At 39.4% G+C, this 16703-nt stretch overlaps 1 non-coding gene across 1 annotated transcript; it reads left to right on the top strand.

Moving 5' to 3' along the window:
• The first annotated feature begins 1122 nt into the window (after positions 1-1122).
• Positions 1123-1194, top strand: TRNAW-CCA (transfer RNA tryptophan (anticodon CCA)). The gene has a single exon. It is a non-coding gene; the product is annotated as a tRNA-Trp (tRNA).
• The last annotated feature ends 15509 nt before the right edge of the window (positions 1195-16703 follow it).

Consider the following 16703-nt stretch of genomic DNA (forward strand, 5'->3'; position numbering starts at 1 on the left):
TCCAAGGTTCACCCCCTCACTTAGCCCTTCTGCCTCCAGCAACATTATTTCCGCCAATAGGACAATATGTTTTAGAATTCTTATCATAAAGCAGAAACCAAAATCCTCCTTATTTCATTGTTTTATATCCTACTTCATGTTTCAGCTCTCCTTGAGAGCTTTCCTTTGCTGTAGAAATGTATAAGGCTTTGGCCCCCATTTACCACATTTTGTATGTTTATCCATGGTGTTACATGTATAACTTTATTCTGTTTTATCGCTGAATAGTGTGAGAAAAGAAGAGAAGCAAAAGGCAAAGGAGGATAGGAAAGATATATCCATCAGAATGCAGTGTTCCAAAGAATGGCAAGGAGAGATAAGAAAGTCTTCCTCAGTGATCAATGCAAAGAAATAGAAGAAAACAATAGAATGGAAAGACTAGAGATATCTTTAAGAAAATAGAGATAACCAAGGGAACATTTCCTGCAAAGATGGGCACAATAAAGGACAGAAATGGTATGGACCTAACAGAAGCAGAAGATATTAAGAAGAGGTGGCAACAATACACAGAAGAACTACACAAAAAATACCTTAAAGACCCAGATAACCTTGATGGTGTGATCACTCACCTAGAACCAGACATCTTGGAATGCTAAGTCAAGGGGGTCTTAGGAAGCATCACTGCAAAGAGGGAGGTGATGGAATTCTGCTGCTAAGTCACTTCAGTCGTGTCCAACTCTATGTGACCCCATAGATGGCAGCCCACCAGGCTCCCCCGTCCCTGGGATTTTCCAGGCAAGAACACTGGAGTGGGTAGCCATTTCCTTCTCCGATGGAATTCTATATGAGCTATTTCAAATCCTAAAAGATGATGCTGTGAAAGTGCTCACTCAAGCACTGATCACTCCTTCCCTCTCTGAAATTTACATGATCCTGAGTCTTTTCTTTAAATGGTTGGCTTCTCTTTCACAATCTCCTTTCCTGATTCTTTCTCTCTTACTAAGCCCCTGGACAGACTGCAGATCTTGCACTCTTAATATCTTCTCTTCTAGTTTATCTTTCTAGTTTATCTCATAATTCCCATGGTGTAGCTTCTCAAGTATGTTGTCAACTTTCATATCTGTGTTTCCAGAAAGATGGGCTTCCCTGGTGGCTCAGAGGTTAAAGCGTCTGCCTCCAATGCAGGAAACCCAGGTTCGATCCCTGGGTCGGGAAGATCCCCTGGAGAAGGAAACGGCAACCCACTCCAGTATTCTTGCCTGAAGAATCCCATGGACGGAGGAGCTTGGTAGGCTACAGTCCACAGGGTCGCAAAGAGTTGGACATGACTGAGTGACTTCACTTTCAAGTTCCAGACTTACATATCCAGTTTCCTCCTTGACATTTAAACCTGAATATCTTTATCAAGCTTTCAAATTTAAAATGTTCAGAATATGAAGTGAAACCTGGTTCTCACCTACAGCCCAAAGCTTCCCCATCTCAGAAATAGCAATCTACCTAGCTGCTTATACCAAAAACTCTAGGAGTCATAAGTGATTTCTCCTTTATCTATATTCTCTATATCCAACCTATTCTTTCTCTAAGATGTATATTCACCCTCCCAACCTCTCCTAATTTCTTCTGTAGTGACTTAGGGTATTATAGTCTCATTCAGTTACATGTAATTTTTATAAACATAATTTAACATGATCCTCAGAATAACTAAGTGATGTGTAGAGAAAATGGACTCTTATTCAAGGTAATTAACTTGATGAAGTTAGTGCTTATAATAAGAAGATATAATTGCTGTCCTTTCTTAAATCAAATTCAAGGATATTACATCAGTTGACCAAAATTAAGAGTTCTCTGCTCCCAGTTCCAACTTCCTCCTTTCCATTCTTTTCAATATTCTCATAGACATTTGTCAAAAATCTTTAATGGTTCAGAATTGGCCACAGAATTATATCCTTCTTAGGACATTTTGGTGCTTTTATGATCTGGCCCCTGCCTTTCTTTAGAATTCCACCTGATACTATTTCTCACCACATCACCTGGATGCCAGACATATCAACTACTTTAGAGATCCAGTTTGAACATGCTGTGCTCTTTCTTTATGTCTTTATCTGAGCTGTTTCTTCTGCTTGGATGTTCTATAAAGGCCATTGCAGTTGCCTGGCTACCATCTGTTTTGTTTCTTTCTATAGCTACTCCTATTTCTGTTAAATAGCCATACTTTCCTTGTGATATGGTTCAAACATGGTTTTCAGCTCTAGCTAACAAACATGATTTTATATCCTGGTTACAGTTCTTCATTCAGATGAACCAGATACAGACAGAGAGAGATAAAATGAGATTTATGTGAAAAATATTTCCTGACTCCTTGGAGGGGGGTCTTGAAACTGCCATTCCCCACTCCCCACTCTTGAAATTGATGTGTAGTTGGTAGCTGTCTGATGAGCCTGAGGGTGAATGAGTCTTTACGTTGAAGCCTGACACTTCGGAAGGCAGAGGAGCGGAAGGATTACATCAGGTCCTTCCTTAGTGATGTCACTGGGCTGCTGAAAAAACCAACACTGAAGCTCATTTTGACTCTTCTTGACTTTTGTTATGTGGATCATTTTATCGACAGATTTTTCTGCTACTTGCAACTGAAAACAGCTAAATGTTACACCACATTTTATCATATATGCCACCGGTAGTTTCTCAGTGAAGTTAGATATTTTTCCCTCAGTGAAAGTTCCTTCTGCATACCTCTACCAAAGCCTATACTACATTGCTTTAATTATTAGTCTGCTTCCCCCAGGATATGGAATACCTTCAGTAAAAGAGTTTGTATTATATGCTGCGCTGGTGACTGATACAGTAAAAAATCTGCCTGCAATGCAGGAGACCCAGGTTTAATCGGAAAGATCCCCCTGGAGAAGGGAATGGCTTATTTACTCTAGTCTTCTTGCCTGGAGAATTCCTAGGACAAAAGAGTCTGGTGGGCTACAGTCCATGGGGTTGTAGAGTTGGACATGACTAATACTATATGCTGCTCTATTAGTTTATTATAAGACAATGTGCTCAGAAACAGCCCGCCATTCCTCCCCCAAACACTCTTTTTTAATACAAGGTTATCAACCTCAGCACCATTGTTATTTTGGGCCAGATATATCTTGGTGGTAAAGGGCCATCCTGTGCAATATATAATATTTAGCAGCGTCCTTGGACTCTACTTATTAGACACCAGTAACATTATCCCTGCCCCCAATTTGTGACAATAAAAAATGTCATCCCCTGGGAGATAAAATTGTGTCTAGTTGGGAACAACTGGCCTAACATAATGACCAACAGTTTAGATATTATCACAATCATTCTTTTGGTTGTGCTTGTTTGTTTTGCTATTTTTTTTTTCTTTTTCATTTTTGCTGTACCACACAGTATGTGGGATCTTAGTTCCCTGACCAGGAACTGAACCTGCGCCCCCTGCGTTGGAAGGCAGAGTCTTAACCAGTGGACTGCTGGGAAAGTCCGCTCTTGGATTTTTAAGTCAATGGTGATTTACAGAAGCGAATCCTTAAAGAATCCTACTAAATCCACCCGTGAATATACACAGAAAGGATGAAGGGTCCCACAGATGGCCAAGTGTATTGGTTCCACGTGAAACTATGCGTTTGGTGTGTAATAAAGGAGTTCTAGGGCAAACTCCACCTTTACTGGGTCAGGATGTGATCTCACGCACCAAACCTGCTTTTCTCATAAGCCAATCCCTTTCCAGAAACTTCTCATTCCAAAAGGATGGGTCACTTTCATCATAGGAAAAGGAAGGACCAAAGAGAGGAGGAAATTTCTTATATATAAGAAATATTATACTAGGCACCTATAACAGAACTTGGCACCAAACTTCTTTCATCACCTCCTCATATCTTACGCATACCCAACCTAATCCCTAAATGGTTTCTCCTCACATACAGTGAGCTCTTTCAAACTGTTACTAATTATAAACTCCTTCAGAGCTGAGGTGTTTTCACTGAGAGTGAACATGCAGGTACCTGAGCCCACGCAACCTCCTTGGCCTCAGGGCAAACACTTCTACCTTGAAATGCCTTCTCTAATAGACAGGATGAGGGAAACGGAAGCTGGAGAACTGAGTGAACCAAGGCAAAAGCCTTGTGTGAGTGATTCAGTGTTCTCTAATATATAAAGAATTCAGAGATGGGGCAGAGTGAATGCACCTCACTCTGATCTGACACAGTAATCTGTAGTTCTTATCTTTATGTCCAAAGCATGTTTTATTTCTACCAAATTTATTTTCTACTTGAATACATCATTTTGATAAATGTGAAAATTAATTATTGCAGGTGAAGTATAATTTATAAAAAATACATTTTGAGTTCTCTTTTCTCTTACCCCTTAAGTGAAGTGAAGCCGCTCAGTCATGTCCGACTCTTTGCGACCCCATGGACTGTAGCCCACCAGGCTTCTCCATCCATGGAATGTTCCAAGCATGAGTACTGGAGTGGGTTGCCATTTTCTTCTCCAGGGGATCTTCCTGACCCAGGGATTGAACCCAGGTCTCCTGCATTGGACGCAGATGCTTTACCATCTGAGCCACCAGGGAATCTCCCTCTCTTACCTCTTAGGTTAATGCAAACACAATGTTTGCCTTTGAACCTAGATGTAGATTTGAAGATGTAGAAAATATTGATTTTCTACATATATATAGATTTCTACATATATATATATATATATATATAGGTTTATTTAAAAGTTGATAAGAATTCAATTGAAAGTCTTGATTCCAAACACAAAAAACTAATGAAAACAAAAAATTATATATAATAACAAGGTCATTGATATAGTTAAGAATGATATATATGTATGGTATGCTTCATTCCCCATATACTCCAGAAAACAATATAATTTTGGCAATTGATCTAGACATGGATGGTGCTTCTATATTCTCTCTGTAAAACAGAGATTTTGCATTGAAAAAAATTAGGTCACAACCATAAAGTAATTTCCTTGGAACCTGAAATGGAAGACGGTGGTATTTTTATGGTTTGCTTTGTAGAAGACAAACTTCTTTAGAATTAGTTGGGGATAGATGTGTAATCTAGATTTTTTTATTGCCCCAAGAAACATATCAATATGTGAATAGTTAACAGAGCCAAAATATTAACTAATATAACAACTTCTCACTATTTTATTATGCTTCTGTATCATGATTCATGAAGAGTTAATGTTCTCTAGCTTTATATCCTGTCTAAAAATAACCATCTACTAAATACCTATAATATACCAAGCATACATTATGTCATATGATAAGCATCAGTTTAGTTCAGTTCAGTCGCTCAGTCGTGTCCAACTCTTTGTGACCCCATGAATCGCAGCACGCCAGGCCTCCCTGTCCATCACCAACTCCCGGAGTTCACCCAGACACGTCCATCGAGTCAGTGATGCCATCCAGCCATCTCATCCTCTGTCATCCCCTTCTCCTCCTGCCCCCAGTCCCTCCCAGCATCAGAGTCTTTTCCAATGAGTCAACTCTTTGCATGATATGGCCAAAGCATTAGAGCTTCAGCCTCAGCATCAGTCCTTTCAATGAACACCCAGGACTGGTCTCCTTTAGGATGGACTGGTTGGATCTCCTTGCAGTCCAAGGGACTTGCAAGATTCTTCTCCAGCACCATAGTTCAAAAGCATCAATTCTTTGGTGCTCAGCTTTCTCCACAGTCCAACTCTCACATCCATACATAACCACAGGAAAAACCATAGCCTTGACTAGATGGACCTTTGTTGGAAAAGTAATATCTCTGCTTTTTAATATGCTGTCTTGGTTGGTCATAGCTTTCCTTCCAAGGAATAAGCATCTTTTAGTTTCATGGCTGCAATCACCATCTGCAGTGATTTGGGAGCCCAAAAATTAAAGTCTGACACTGTTTCCACTGTTTCCCCATCTATTTCCCATGAAGTGATGGGACCAGATGCCATGATCTTCGTTTTCTGAATGTTGAGTTTTAAGCCAACTTTTTCACTCTCCTCTTTCACTTTCATCAAGAGGCTCTTTAGTTCCTCCTCACTTTCTACCATAAGGGTGGTGTCATCTGCATATCTGAGGTGATTGACATTTCTTCCGGCAATCTTGATTCCAGCTTGTGCTTCTTCCAGCCCAGTGTTTCTCATGATGTACTTTGCATATAAGTTAAATAAACAGGGTGACAATATGGAGCCTTGACGTACTCCTTTTCCTATTTGGAACCAGTCTGTTGTTCCATGTCCAGTTCTAACTGTTGCTTCCTGACCTGCATATAGGTTTCTCAAGAGGCAGGTCAGGTGGTCTGGTATTCCCATCTCTTTCAGAATTTTCCACAGTTGATTGTGATCCACACAGTCGAAGGCTTTGGCATAGTCAATAAAGCAGAAATAGATGCTTTTCTGGAATTCTCTTGCTTTTTCCATGATCCAGCAGATGTTGGCAATTTGATCTCTGGTTCCTCTGCCTTTTCTAAAACCAGTTTGAACATCTGGAAGTTCACGGTTCACATATGGCTGAAGCCTGGCTTGGAGAATTTTGAGCACTACTTTACTAGCATGTGAGATGAGTGCAATTGTGCAGTAGTTTGAGCATTCTTTGGCATGCCTTTCTTTGAGATTGGAATGAAAACTGACTTTTTCCAGTCCTGTGGCCGCTGCTGAGTTTTCCAAATTTGCTGGCATATTGAGTGTAGCACTTTCACAGCATCATCTTTCAGGATTTGAAATAGCTCAACTGGAATTCCATCACCTCCACTAGCTTTGTTCGTAGTGATGCTTTCTAAGGCCCACTTGACTTCACATTCCAGGATGTCTGGCTCTAGGTCAGTGATCACACCATCGTGATTATCTGGGTCATGAAGATCTTTTTTGTACAATTCTTCTGTGTATTCTTGCCATCTCTTCTTAATATCTTCTGCTTCTGTTATGTCCATACCATTTCTGTCCTTTATCGAGCCCAACTTTGCATGAAATGTTCCCTTGGTATCTCTAATTTTTCTTGAAGAGATCTCTAGTCTTTCCCATTCTGTTGTTTTCCTCTATTTCTTTGCATTGATCACTGAGGAAAGCTTTCTTATCTCTCCTTGCTATTCTTTAGAACTCTGCATTCAGATGCTTATGTGTTTTCTTTTCTCCTTTGCTTTTCACTTCTCTTCTTTTCACAGCTATTTGTAAGGCCTCCTCAGACAGCCATTTTCCTTTTTTGCATTTCTTTTCCATGGGGATGGTCTTGATCCCTGTCTCCTGTACAATGTCACGAACCTCCTTCCATAGTTCATCAGGCATTCTGTCTATCAGATCTAGGCCCCCAGACTGAGTATACTCTTTGCAGCCAAAGATGGAGAATCTCTAAACAGTCAGCAAAAACAAGACTGGGAGCTGACTGTGGCTCAGATCATGAACTCCTTATTGCCAAATTCAGACTTAGATTGAAGAAAGTAGGGAAAACCACTAGACAATTCAGGTATGACTTAAATCAAATCCCTTATGATTATACAGTGGAAGTGAGAAAGAGATTTAAGGGACTAGATCTGATAGACAGAATGCCTGATGAACTATGATAAGCATAATACATGTCAAATGATTAATGCATAATATATGTCAAATGATTGACATATATTATGTTAATCAACTACTGTCTCCCAAAGTAATTCTGAGGTTATACTATTACTTCTGTTTTACAGATGAGAAAACTGAGTTTGCAGAAGTCCATAACTTGCCCAGAGCCACAGAGCCTACAAGAAACAAAAAAGAAAGGCAATGAATATTTTGTCCATCAGATAGGTCATAAGCCAAAAGGGGTCATCTGAGTCCTTGTGTTCCACTGAAAGAGGACTTATCAAATACTGGGTTGGGTCAGAACTTCATTTGATTTTTTCCATCAGATGGTTCTAGTTAGTGGTTGGTCTCCTGCAATGCAGGCAAATTTTTTACCCACTGAGCCATCAGGGAAGTCCCTGTAGTGCTTAGTTATCTTTAACTTCATTAGAAACAATTTTGTTATATTGTATTGTGACAGCTGTTGTATCAGCATGTATTTAAGAAAAAACTTATCTAAATTGTATTTTTGTGTAGCCATTTTAATACTGAAGATGAAAGAAAAAAAGCAACATTTTGGCATATTATGCTTTATATTTCAAAAAAGGTAAAAATGCAACTAAAAGACAAAATTATTTGTGCAGTACATGGAGAAAGTGCTGTGAGTGATTGTGTCAAAAGTGGTTAGTGAAGTTTAGTGCTAGAGATTTCTTGCTGGATGGTGCTCCTCGGTTGGGTAGACCAGTTGAAGTTGATAGCAATTAAATTGAAAGAAATTGATGATATACCACATGGAAGATAGCCAACATACTCAAAATATCCAAATCAAGCATTGAAAATCATTTGCACCAGCTTGGTTATGTTCATCATTCTGATGTTTGGGTTTCACATAAGTTAACAGAAAAAAAAAACTTTGACTGTATTTCTGCAAGTGATGTTCTACTGAAATGTAACAAAATATTCTGTGGAGCAGGCAGAGGGACATGGCCTGAGGTCTGCTGGCTTCCTGTACCTTGAACTGTTCTTTTCTGATGTAAATGTATGTATATAAATAAATATATAAACACTGTTTGGTATCTGAGCTTGCCTCCCCGTCTTCTTGAGACTGTTCTCAAGGGAAAGAGGTAAGAGGGTTGCCCTTGGGGCTGGGGCCAAATGAGGCCCCTGAGGCTGATAGATGCTCTGTACCCCATTATCCCCCATAGCTTCAGGCCTAGGAACAGGATGTAGCAGCCACTCGCCCAAGCCACACTCCCTGGACCTACTGCTGCTCGGCCTGGGTTGATGGGCAATGAAAAGCAGATACTGTACAATTATGCAGAATGGAACAGACTGTGGGGCAAGTAAAATGAACCACCACCAACCACAGCAAAGGCCAGTCTTAGAAGAAAGTGATGTATATATAGTGGGATTAGAAGGAAGTCCTCTATTATGAGCGCCTTCTGGAAAACTAAACAATTAATTTCAACAAGTGCTTGCTCCCAGTTTAGGCCAACTAAAAGCAGCACGCGATGGAAAAGCGTCCGGAATTAGTCAACAGAAAATGCATCATCTTCCATCAGGATAATGCAAGACCGCATGTTTCTTTGATGACCAGGCAAAAACTGTTACAGCTTGGCTGAGAAGTTCTGATTCATCTGCCATATTCACCAGACATTATACCTTCGGATTTCCATTTATTTTGGTCTTTACAAAATTCTCTTAATGAAAAAAAATTCAGTTCTCTGGAAAACTGTAAAAAGCATCTGAAACAGTTCTTTGCTCAAAAAGATACAAAGCTTTGTGAAGAGAGAACAATGACGTTGCCTGAAAGATGGCAGAAGGTACTGGAACAAAACGGTGAATAAGTTGTTTAATAACATTCTTGGTGAAAATGAAAAATGTACCTTTTAATTTTTACTTTAAAACCAAAGGAACATTTTGGCCAACTCAGTCTGCAGGTGACATAAAACTGGACGTGAAAGCTAATAAAATTTAAAATGAACTTAGCGAGCTAAAAAAACAGGTCCAAAACCAGCAAGATGAAAGCACCATAAGGATGGATGCAGTGGTCTAGAGTTACCTCTAGAAGACGTCCATTGAGCAGTGAGGAAAGGCGATGGATCTGGGGCGATGCCCCATCTTTGAACACTCATTGGTTACACGTAGCTTACCACTATCTCATTGTCAAGTGCCTTAGGCCATGGGGGTCACATGGTGTCTACATCAATTCCTTCTTCTATCAACCTAGAAACCCTGGCAGAAATAAAATTGATTTGTTTAGCAAGACTTGTTCTTTCGGAACTCATGTTGGATTCTCACTGGGAACTATATTACTTAAGTTTTCCTAAGCTATCCATTTAATGATATATTCTACAAAGTCTTACCAGGGATTGATGTGAAGTTGACTAGTCAGAAATCTCCAAGCTCTATCATCATCCTCTTAAAAAATTTAGATTTTGGCTATTCTTACATAATTTTCTTGAAGACAATCAATAGAGAGCTTTATGGTCACATTTCAAGTACTTTCATAAATCAGGATATTATTCACTTGGTCCTGTACTTTGAACACAGTATAAAGTTAGTTATTAGTTACTAGGCTAGGAAATGGAGAAAATCTAAGCATCCAGTAAGTTTCACGTATTATTTCATTTGATCCTACTTTACTAATCTTCCAGTAGGTATTATTTTCACGTTAAAAATGAAGAAAATGAAATTTTAGATACCACTCAGCTTGAACAGATCAACTAGCTTGCCTAGTCATGTACCTAGTAAGGCATAAATTCAAACTTTGCTTTAATACCAGACCCTATATTTCGCCATTATTACACGCTGGCATTGTCCCTCTTTGTCCCCTTCATCAAATTTTAATTTTTTCTTTATAATCACTAGTTAACATATGTCAGTTTAAATATCATTTTCTTAGAAGAAGATGAATGCAAAATAGTAATAGAGTAGTTCTGTTTTCTTTCTGTGAGCTGTTAAATTTAGTTCCCATCCCCAAATAGTAGACCTATCTCTGCCGTATTCTTCTTGCTCTGAACATAAAGAAAGAGGTAGGGGGAAGGAGGGAGGAAGGGAGGAGGGAAAAGATAGGGAGAGAGAGATGGGCAGAGAAGAGAAAGAGAAGAAACAGAAATTTTTGTTCATCATCACTTTGCAGTTCTCCACTATCATAGACATATTCTCTCAAATTTCATGTTATTAATATATTTCTCAAGCAGTTTTTCCTCATCATTATTAAACCCAGAGAGTTTCTCTTATCACTTCCAGGTAAGATATCACATTAAAAAAAACAAGTCAAGAATTTTTATAAACCACTTTAACTCTATTTTTCTCCCCAAGGTTTTAAAATTATTTATTTTGCCTCGCTGTGCACCACGTAGGATCTTAATCATGACACTGGATATCCAATTTTGTGAACATTGCCCATAAACACTGTTTCTTGTTTATATAAAATAGTGTAGCAGTTAGAAAACCTCAATACAGATTCTGTTTCAAAGTCATCTTAAAAATAGTCAGCTCACTCAAAGCATGTTTTTTACTTCCAAAACCCAGACACAGCCAAGAAATGCTGGTGCTAATAGTCAGGAAAGTTAAACAGGCCATTTCCTAAGAAAACATTTGTGATTAGTTAGTCAGTACAAACTTTCCCTTAAAATGTATCTTGTTAAAATGTTTTTGTTTATGCTTTTAAGGAAGAATTTTCCCATCTTTGTCACAAGATTATTTTAAAACATCTGTTTTAGAGCAACATTGATTAAACACATCACTTGAGACTGGCTAATATTTAGCATATGAACATGAAAATAGCTGGCCATTTAAAAATACTGTCAATGTTGAATAAAATCTGAAATATAATTTGAAGCCAGTGTTTACGGAAAAAAAAAAAAACAGTGGTGTTTCTTCTTTTCCTGTGTGTCCACTCTAATTTACTAAGCTTTTTCCTGACCCAAGCCACATCTCACATTAGAACAATACCTCTTTCTCACTCCATTCTTCCAACAAGCAAGAAGCACGAAAGACTATCCTGTTGTTTTTATTGTGGCAAGATTTCCTCTGTCAGAACTTCTTTCCCACTGCCTTGTGTTAGCCCTCTCAAAATCTCTCACCAGGATAACAGAAATGGTCTTTAGTTAGACTCCTGCTTAACAGTATGTGCCCATTGCCGAACCACATCTACACTGTCATATCTGATAACTTGCTTATTTTAATCCTCCATTGGATCTCTATTGCCTTCAAAATAAACTGGTGTTGGAATTCATAACTGGCTTCCATCAATAGCTTGACCTTCCTATGTCTCCACCCCTATCCCTGGATAAGAAGCAGATCACATTCTCAGGAGCTGTGGATGCACCCTCCCCTGAACATGCCATGCTCTTTCACAGTCAGCTACCAGTGACTATTCATTTCACTCAAGCTAGAAATTTGTTCTCCTTCTTCTCTTTTCTAGATAGATCTTCTGATTCTTCCATCTCACCATAAATGTCCCTTCCTATAATGATTTGACTTTTTTTCCTCAGTAAAAATTAACCATGCTCTCACCTTAGCCCACAGCACTTTATTCATGGCACTTGTGTGATATTAACTTCAAAATGATAAGAAAAGCACTCTGAGAGAGACAGATAGATCATTCAGGGTGGAAAAGAGAAAGGAAAACTTAGTGCCTGATATCCTCAGTCCTATGAACTATGATGAGTTCACTGAAGACAGCAACTTGGATTTATTCATTATCCATTCAGTTGGACTTTTATATTGACTCACGGTGAGTGTTCAATATATTTTTCTTAAATAGTCTCCTTCAAAAAAGAGCTAATTATTAATCTTAACCATTGCTTTAATGTTGGGAGTCATATACTCACATTTTTTTTTTCAAACTGTTTAAGGTGTGCAATATTAGGCTACCCAATAGGAAGCCAGTAAGGTCCTAGAGGTGAGGCATCCGAAAGACTCATACTGAATTAAATGCTAATCATAATAAACTACCTTTACAACAGACTTAACTTCCTGAATTACAGTTTCTATCGTCTCCATATAAAAATACCAAAATACCAAAATTTTGTATCATCTGTTGTGTGGTCACTACTCAGACTACTTGGAATGTGATTTGAATATGTTAATAATCGGGGGAATTTTTTTCACAAAGATGATACATGTGGTGGATGAGTATCACAGTGTTGACACAACAAATCGAACTCACTCATTTAAAGGTGAAGTGAAGTGAAGTCACTCAGTCGTGTCCAACTCTTTGTGACCCCATGGACTGTAGCCTACCAGGCTCCTCTGTCCATGGGATTCTCCAGGCAAGAATACTAGAGTGGGTTGCCATTTTCTTCTCTAGGAAATCTTCCCAACCCAGGGATTGAACCCAGGTCTCCCGCATTGCAGGCAAATGCCTTACTGTTTAAGCCACCAGGGCTCATTTAAAGGTACAGTGGAAATATCATTAGTTATTTTAATCTCATTAGTGATATGATAATCAAGAATAAAGCAATAAAAGTAGCCAATAAACCTCAGCATTTCAGAGTTTCCAATGTTACCATTATTTATGCTGTGCTGTGGTTAGCTGCTCAGCTGTGTCCAACTCTTTGTGACCTCATGGACTACAGCCTGCCGGGCTCCTCTGGTCCACGGGGATTCTTCAGGCAAGAATATTGGAGTGGGTTGCCATGCCCTCCTCAAGTGGATCTTTCAAGTCCAGGAATCTAACCAGGGTCTCCCACATTGCAGGTGGATTCTTTACCATCTGAGCCACCAGGGAAGCCCACCATTATTTATACCAATTTTAAAAAACATGAATAAAATCTTAATACTCTGTGTATGCTTTCGGTTGGTTCTTAAACAACATAAAATCAGATAAATTCTATTCTCTTACAAACTTTACCTAAAGTTAATAGATTTTAATCTTTTTTAAAAATAATCACTGGAAGTAAAATGACTCCCAATGGGGCTTGAGCATTCTTTAGCTTCTTTGATACAAATCTATAAGAAATGTTATTTTCAATAATTTAGAGGTTTTGATTGCTTAACTTTGGCTAAAGAATAACTTTGGCTCAAGAACTATGGACGGAGGTTCATGACATTGTACAGGAGGCAGTGATTAACACCATCTCCAAGAAAAAGAAATGCAAAAAGGCAAAACGGCTGTCTGAGGAGGCCTTACAAATAGCTGTGAAAAGAAGAAAAGTGAAAAGCAAAGGAGAAAAGGAAAGAATGCAGAGTTCCAAAGAATAGCAAGAAGAGATAAGAAAGCCTTCCTCACCGATCAATGCAAAGAAATAGAGGAAAACAACAGAATGGGAAAGACTAGAGATCTCTTCAAGAAAATCAGAGATACCAAAGGAACATTTCATGCAAAGATGGGCTCGATAAAGGACAGAAATGGTATGGACCTAACAGAAGCAGAAGATATTAAGAAGAGATGGCAAGAATACACAGAAGAACTGTACAAAAAAGATCTTCATGACCCAGATAATCACGATGGTGTGATCACTGACCTAGAGCCAGACATCCTGGAATGTGAAGTCAAGTGGGCCTTAGAAAGCATCACTACGAACAAAGCTAGTGGAGGTGATGGAATTCCAGTTAAGCTATTTCAAATCCTGAAAGATGATGCTATGAAAGTGCTGCACTCAGTGTGCCAGCAAATTTGGAAAACTCAGCAGTGGCCACAGGACTGGAAAAGGTCAGTTTTCATTCCAATCCCAAAGAAAGGTAATGCCAAAGAATGCTCAAACTACTGAACAATTGCACTCATCTCACACGCTAGTAAATGCTCAAAATTCTCCAAGCCAGGCTTCAGCAATATGTGAACCATGAACTTCCAGATGTTCAAACTAGTTTTAGAAAAGGCAGAGGAACCAGAGATCAAATTGCCAACATCTGCTGGATCATCGAAAAAGCAAGAGAGTTCCAGAAAAGCATCTATTCTGCTTTACTGACTATGCCAAAGCCTTTGACTGTGTGGACCACAATAAACTGTGGAAAATTCTGAAAGAGATGGGAATACCAGACCACCTAATCTGCCTCTTGAGAAATTTGTATGCAGGTCAGGAAGCAACAGTTAGAACTGGACATGGAACAACATATTGGTTCCAAATAGGAAAAGGAATATGTCAAGGCTGTATATTGTCAAACTGTTTATTTAACTTACATGCAGAGTGCATCATGAGAAACGCTGGACTGGAAGAAACACAAGCTGGAATCAAGATTGCAGGGAGAAATATCAATAACGTCAGATAAGCAGATGACACCACCCTTATGGCAGAAAGTGAAGAGTAACTAAAAAGCCTCTTGATGAAGGTGAAAGTGGAGTGAAAAAGTTGGCTTAAAGCTCAACATTCAGAAAACGAAGATCATGGCATCCGGTCCCATCATTTCATGGGAAATGGATGGGGAAACACTGGAAACAGTGTCAGACTTTATTTTTGGGGGCTCCCAAATCACTGCAGATGGTGACTGCAGCCATGAAATTAAAAGACGCTTACTCCTTGGAAGGAAAGTTATGACCAACCTAGATAGCATATTCAAAAGCAGAGACATTACTTTGCCAACAAAAGTTCGTCTAGTCAAGGCTATGGTTTTTCCTGTGGACATGTATGGATGTGAGAGTTGGACTGTGAAGAAGGCTGAGCACCGAAGAATTGATGCTTTTGAACTGTGGTGCTGGAGAAGACTCTTGAGAGTCCCTTGGACTGCAAGGAGATCCAGCCAGTCCATTCTAAAGGAGATCAGCCTGGGATTTCTTTGGAAGGAATGATGCTAAAGCTGAAACTCCAGTACTTTGGCCACCTCATGTGAAGAGTTGACTCATTGGAAAAGACTCTGATGCTGGGAGGGATTGGGGGCAGGAGGAGAAGGGGAGGACAGAGGATGAGATGGCTGGATGGCATCACCGACTCGATGGACGTGAGTCTGGGTGAACTCCAGGAATTGGTGATGGACAGGGAGGCCCGGCGTGCTGCGATTCACGGGGTCGCAAAGAGTCGGACACGACTGAGTGACTGAACTGAACTGAACTGAATATTAATATTATGAGGAGACATAATGCAGGAGACACAAGAGATGTGGGTTCAGTCTCTGGGTTAAGAAGATCCCTTGGAGGAGGAAATGGTACCCCACTCTAGTATTCCTGCCTGGAAAATTCCATGGACAGAGGAGGCTACCATTCATGGGGCCACAAAGAGTTGACATGACTGAGTGAATGAGCTCAATGTAGTGAGGATAATGTTGTAATCCACTTGAACTAGATTCACAAATATTTTTGAGTGGTCTTTTATATCCCCACCATTGTTCTAGATACAATGGAAAAGATGTGCATGGTCTCTAACCTCATGGAATTCATAAGACTGTGAGGGGCATGATGAGTCAAAAAAGGTATGATGAATGTTATAAAAGGAACAGTGAGAGCTGCTCTAAGAGCTATAAAGCAATGGAATTTAACTATGTAGGGACTCTCCTGATGAGATGAGAGGCTAAGGTGGAGGGAGATGTGGTAATGAAATAAAGAACTAGAGTCTTGAAGAATAAGCAGTCTGGCTCCCTACAGGAATAATAACAGTAAGCAGAACATGATTTATTGACTTTTGGAGTGCTTAGAAAAACAGTTGCCAACATTTAAGAACTTGGAGATTACACACACACACACAAAACGGATTTCTTGAAAAATTAGATCTAACACATGGCAACTTTCGGCTGAACCAAGAAGCAGCTGCTTCTACGAGTGTACGTGTGATTCAGTTTGCACAAGATACCCCACTCTACATTTGACTTGTTTCACTTTACCTTACTCTGCCTAGGTCTGTATTTGGGATTTAAATACCTGACCTACAAAGAAATACACTGAAGAACAGAACTAAGTCCTGTGTGGCTGGTACACAGAGATAAAAAAGAATCAGACTGGGAGTCCCAGCTGGAGTGGGAAGTATGTGCCCAACTGGGGCAAGTCTGGCGGGTTAGGTCAGTGGAAGAATCACTGAAAAGTCTTCAACTGGGCAAGTCCGTGCTCGTACTTGGGTTTTAGAAATATTGTTCCAGATGCAAAGTGAAAAGGAGACTGCAAAAAATACTTTGAAAGCTGAAGACTAGAAAGCATCAATGTGGCTTGTTTTGTCAAGTTTCAGATGAAAACCAAGAATGGATTTTAAGTTTTGTGTAGAATAGGTTCCGTTCTGATAAAAGAAAGCCATTATGACTCTTGACTGTCTCTA

Source organism: Bos mutus, chromosome 16, assembly GCF_027580195.1.
Source record: "Bos mutus isolate GX-2022 chromosome 16, NWIPB_WYAK_1.1, whole genome shotgun sequence".
Taxonomy (NCBI): Eukaryota; Metazoa; Chordata; class Mammalia; order Artiodactyla; family Bovidae; genus Bos; species Bos mutus.